Source organism: Arachis ipaensis, chromosome B09, assembly GCF_000816755.2.
Source record: "Arachis ipaensis cultivar K30076 chromosome B09, Araip1.1, whole genome shotgun sequence".
NCBI classification, from domain to species: Eukaryota; Viridiplantae; Streptophyta; class Magnoliopsida; order Fabales; family Fabaceae; genus Arachis; species Arachis ipaensis.
Genome location: NC_029793.2, coordinates 131,927,203 through 131,933,282, shown reverse-complemented (window position 1 = coordinate 131,933,282; position 6,080 = coordinate 131,927,203). Strand labels below are relative to the sequence as shown.

Genomic DNA, 6,080 nt, shown 5'->3' with positions numbered 1-6,080 from the left:
AAAATAAAGCTAACTCCATAGCACAATTTTTTTCCTTTTTGTAAAATCCAATCAATCAAATTTTGTCTCTTAATTACTTACGGTTCACACAGAAAATCAAGACCATAAATGAATAATATGTTGTGATAAGAATAGAATGTGAATGTCCATTTTCTATGAGCACTCATATTCTCAAAGGAGAAGTACATTAAAGAAGCATTAAAAAAAAGAAGAGTGCTAGATGGACAGTAATTTTTGTGATTTGTAGCTATCAAATAGTCATCAATGATGATTTTAATGGTGTGAGATTGGATGGTTCACTTTTCTTTACTGGTTACATGCTGGCCAAAATTTAATAAAGTTGCTGGCCCCAAGACCTTTCCTTTAAAAAAAAAGTTAAAAATGTAAAGATGTTATATGTATATAAATAGGAGGCTAAAATTTCAGATGATGCACAAAGTTACAGCAATAACAAACATTTTTATCTCTCCCTCTTTATACACTATAATATTATAAATTCTATTTTCTTCTTTTTCTATGTGGGTGTTAGTATATAAGTATAATATATATAATATTAATACGTTTCTATTAGTGTGAGATATTGATTTGGTGAATATTATTATTAAAGTTATCTATTTACACATCTTTATTTTATATTTAGTACATCTTATTTATTTATTTTATAACACGTTATCAGCACGAGACTCTGATAAAATTTTTGGAAGACTCAGGTAATGAATTTTTATTATGTCAAAAATCTCTCATCTTGAATTTCATGCTCTTGATATATCTAGAGACAATTATTTATCATGGATACTAGATGTTGAAATCCATCTTGATTCAATGGATCTTGGAAATACCATTAAAGCTGAAAATAATACATCTCAAAAGGATAAAGCCAAAGTCATGATTTTCCTTCGTCGTCATCTTGACGAAAGATTGAAAAATCAATATCTTATATTAAAAGATCCTGCAGATCTGTGGAAAGACCTTGAAGAAAGGTATAATCATCAAAAGACGGTGATACTTCCTCAAACCCGATATGAATGGACGCACTTACGTCTATAGCATTTTAAATCCATAAATGAATATAATTAAGCACTGTTTCGAATCACCTCACGAATGAAATTATGTGGAAAAAAGATAACTGATAATGATATGTTAGAGAAAACTTTCTCGACCTTTCATGCCTCGAATGTGCTCCTGCAGCGGAAATATCGAGAAAAAGAATTTACAAAATATTCTAAGCTAATTTCTTACCTTCTTGTTGTTGAATGTGTTAGGATTTGGTTGAATTAGTCCCACATTGCTTAGGATAGCAAATAGAGTGGGTGGCCTAGGCTATAAATATGAGGCTAAGTTGTCCATATTTTTGCACCAGTCGGAAACACTTAATGCTTGTATCTGACTTTTCTTTTCCTCTATACTCTTTGATTAGAGAGTGTTGTGAGGTGTAGTTAAATATTTGCTTTGAGAGTGTGGGTGTACTGGGGTGCCGGTGTTAGAGAGGAAGAAGTCTATGTGTTGTAACAATTTTCACATAGTGATATTCTTTGGTTGTCATTTGACAACGGCCGTGATTTTTTTTTCTCCAGTAATTGGGGTTTTCCACGTTAAATTCTTGTGTTGTGATTGTGTTTATTTTATTTCTCTGTGAAAGGTATTTTCTCAAGGGGAAATGGTGTATTATTCCCAACATGTGGTATCAGAGCTTCGGTTCGGTGGGATTTATTCTCAGTATGCTATGTGGTTGCAGCCTAGTCTGACCTTCCACATCAGAAAAGAATTTTGTCCTGTGGCTTGAGGTTGATCTTTGGTTGCTGTTGTTGTTGCTGGAAGGCAGTGTGACACTGTGAGAGTGCAGTTTGAAAAAGTTCTGGCTAAGGAAAGACTTGGTATTTAAGTGTGTCCATTGTGACCCACCTCTCTTTCTTGGGGACCCTTCCTAATGCACAGTCTACAGTTGAGTTATACTATTCTAGTATACGGTTGCAACAATATCAGGATATTCAAGTACTGTGAAGCTTGAAATAGAGAAATTTGATGGAAGAATCAATTTTGGCTTGTGGCAAATACAAGTCAAGAATGTGTTGGTACAATCAGGTTTGCACAAGGCGTTGAAGGAGAAGATCTCTGGTATGAAGGATAAAGAATGGGAGGAACTAGATTTGAGAGCTGCAAGTGCTATTCGCCTGTGTTTGGCTAAGAATGTTCTTGCAAATGTGCAAGGAATGAAAACAGCCAAGGAACTTTGGGATAAACTCGAAGGGTTATATCAGGCAAAGGGCATCTCAAATCGGTTGTTATTGAAGGAGCGGTTCCATAATCTACGCATGGATCACAATGTGAAAATCTCCGACCATCTTAGTGCTATCAATGGTATTGTCTCTGAATTAGAGGCAATTGGAGTGAAAATTGATGATGAAGATAAGGCACTGAGGCTCATATTGCCTCTTCCTTCTTCCTATGAGTATATCAAACATGTTTTAATGTATGGAAAGAAAACTCTGAATTTTGAAGAAGTTGCCAGTAAACTCATTGCTGAAGAAAGAAGAATGAAAAATGAGGGTAGCACTTCATCAGATTTGGCGCTTGTAGCTAGAAGTGACAATTATGGAAAAGGAAATCGTGGAAGGAGTGTAATATGATGGAAATGTGGAAAGCCTGGGCATGTAAAGAGAAATTGTCCAGGTAATGCGGTTTCAGAAAAAGGCTCTCAATCTGATACTTGCAATATTGCTCTCTCTATGAGAGAAGATGATGTTCTCTAGAAGATAAGAAGTATCCTCATGGTATTGCCGCACTGCCATGGATAAGGATAAGTTGTGGCAATCGGGTCCACAATTGCACACGGGCATTGGTTGGTGTTGAGATGCAAGGTGTGTGGCGGAGTTAGGTCGATGGCTGAAGAACTTCCAGAAAAAGCCAATTTGGAAGTTGCACCATGAATTTTCAGCAAGGTTTCGATCTGTACCAAGGCGAAATGCTTGGAGTGGTCTAATTCCAAGTGAGTATACTTTCATGGTGGAGTATGATAGTTCTCTGAACTATGATTGTCGGTATAGACAATGGCAGCAAAGAATTGTCGGTGTTGACTATGGAAGCTGAAGACGTGTGACTATTTCAATCAAGGTGGAGATTGTTAGGATTTGGTTGAATTAGTCCCACATTGCTTAGGATAGCAAATGGAGTGGGTGCCTAGGCTATAAATATGAGGCTAAGTTCTCCATATTTTTGCACCAGTCGAAAACACTTAAAGCTTGTATCTGACTTTTCTTTTCCTCTATACTCTTTGATTAGAGAGTGTTGTGAGGTGTAGTTAAATATTTGCTTTGAGGGTGTGGGTGTACTGGGGTGTCGGTGTTAGAGAGGAAGAAGTCTATGTGTTGTAACAATTTTCACATAGTGATATTCTTTGGTTGTCATTTGACAACGGCCGTGGTTTTTTTTTCTCCAGTAATTGGGGTTTTCCACGTTAAATTCTTGTGTTGTGATTGTGTCTATTTTATTTCTCTGTGAAAGGTATTTTCTCAAGGGGGAATGGTGTATTATTCCCAACAGAATGCAACAATGAATTGCTATTAAAAAATCATGAAGCGCACCCAGTGTAACACCCTCACTATCAGAAGTCACGCTTCCGGCTGCGCTACTATGATAGCAAGAAGTATTACGACTACTTTACATACGAAATACTAAAATAAGAGCCTGTGACTCGACACTATATCGCTGATTTCTTTGAAAACCGGAAATAAATACTTTATCTTAAGAAAAATACAAGCAGGCATAGAGTCATATACAAGATTCTTTACATAATAACTCATAATATAATATACATATAAAACATACAACTCCTATCCCTCTTACAAACTTGTAATAACAAAGATGAGGAAAGAAAATAATCTAATTAATACAATAACATATATAAACCAAACACAGTATAACTCTCCATAATGCTTCCTCATCTGGTTCCTGAAAAGGTAAAGCTGTAGGGGGGTGAGAACCTAACCACATGGTCTCACCACGGAATTTCAAAGTTATCATAAGAAGATATTTAATAAGAAAATTATTTTCAAACTCAGTGATTATCATTGCCTTATGAATCCTTTAAAAACCAGTAGGTAATCGTTCAAAACCTTTTCAAAGAAACAATGTTTAATCTTTCCGAAATCCGAAACATTTCCTTTCTTATAAGAAAATCTCAATCAAAAACCAACTACGCAATCAAACAACACAATCATTAATTCAGCACCAAAGTTCATTCTCAAATGTAGCACGCCAGGACAAACACAGGCAAGACAGACAAGGAAAGCACAAGTAGGTAGCAGTTACAGCAAATAGTTCAAGTAGCAGTTAAGAACAGTTTAGCAATTAGGCAACCCAAAACAAGTTCAAACCCAAGCAAAGCATACAAATGCATATGATGCATGCCTGTCCTATGGCTGATGAGGCTCATTTGTCGGTTATCCAGCCAACCCAACAAGTCTGAATTGTCCTTAGACTGTCCCCCGATGTGCATCCCCAAGAGTCTATGCATAGCTTTTTCTCAAATAATCAATATTTCTCAATGGGGATAATATTCCCGGGAATTTATATAGTGTCCGGTCACACTTACATCGTAGGGTCAACAGAGTATCGAGTTTTCAACCTGGTACACGTGGTGGCAAGCCATGGTACTTTATCTAGGGAACCTCGTATCTCAGATAATTCAAATTCATAAGCCACATGAATAATTCAAAGATCATATCTCAATATTCTCAATTAATATTTCAACATTCCCAACATCATAATCATTCATCAATCCAAATCTCATTTCCAAATTCATTCAGAAACCATATTTCAAAGAGAATCTTCTTCATCCTTCTTTCCAGTTCGTCCATTAACAATCCCAATTCAAAACATAGTTCTTTCTTTGATAAATAAATTAATCTTAAAACATATAATGTTTAAAAATAGATCTTTTTAATTAATTACTTCAAATAAAACTTCCAATTTTATAAAATTTCGGCAGCATCTCCTCTAAAACTCGGACACTGCCACCCTTTTCGGGTCCCATCCAAACCTTTCTCAAACCTTTTCTCAACCATTTCCAAATCTCAAACATTTTCCAGAGTTGAACCAGTTCCAATATTAATTTATTTTCAAATCAAACCAATTCCAACAATAAAACTCTTTTTAAAATCAAATCAGCTCAAATAGTAAATCATTTATAAAATCAGACCAACTCAAAATCAAACTACTCCCTGAATCAATTTATTTTCATATCTCAAATTATTTCCAAAATTGGTTCATTTACATTACCAAGTAAACTCTAAAACCAAGAAAATCCATCTTTCATTGTAATCAAGTAAATAACATTTCAAACCGATTTTTACCAACAACCATACACCACTCACGCAATCAAGCACCCAATAATCCAGTCCAACAAATCATCACTCCACAAGACAAATATAATCACAGAAGTATATCTTTTTGCATCAATATCTATTTATCACAACTCTGTAATGTAAAATATATTTTAAGAAAAACCCCTACCTCGAATAATCGAAACTCAAAAACCAAACGCATCAAGAGACCCTTTCTTTTCGGCCTGCAATCAGTGGCAACTGCAGCCTCAGCTCCAAACCGCTTACGCAATAACCACAACAACTCTAATCACAGCAGAAAATCATTTTAAACACAGAAATTAATTCATTTGCATTAATTCGCTAAACTCATCAGGTATTCAATCCCAAAATATTTTAACTTTAAAACAATCCCCTACCTCGATTAGCCGAGTTCGCATAAACCTATTGTAACAACTCCCTTTCCTTTTAATTCATGGCAGGCACTTCGACTGCTTCTTCCAGCAACAGTGACGATGGAACAACACCGCGAGGCAGCTACAAAACGGCAACAGCGGTGAATCTAATAATCTACTGTGGTTTAAGGCTGAGTAAGGATACAGAGGAACATTTATGTAAAGCAGGACAGAGTTAATTAATGAAACATTATAGCGAGATAAGGCGTGACAGAATAACCTTAGCAGAGGAACAAAAGACTGGAATTGCAGCAGCTCTGGTGATCTTCACCAGCAAGGACAGAACCGACGGTAACTTCAAGGG

The 6,080-nt window shown here is 35.8% G+C and overlaps 1 long non-coding RNA gene across 3 annotated transcripts; it reads right to left on the bottom strand.

The window, feature by feature from the left end:
* LOC110267204 lies at positions 3,790 to 6,080 on the bottom strand. Of its 3 annotated transcripts, XR_002354566.1 has the most exons (4): positions 5,997 to 6,080; positions 5,741 to 5,858; positions 5,512 to 5,627; positions 3,790 to 3,948 (listed from the first exon to the last, which is right to left on the bottom strand). It is a non-coding gene; the product is annotated as an uncharacterized LOC110267204 (long non-coding RNA). The 3 variants fall into 3 exon arrangements; XR_002354565.1 differs by lacking the exon at positions 5,997 to 6,080 and having other exon boundaries at positions 3,790 to 3,962; positions 5,741 to 5,952; XR_002354564.1 differs by lacking the exon at positions 5,997 to 6,080 and having other exon boundaries at positions 5,741 to 5,952.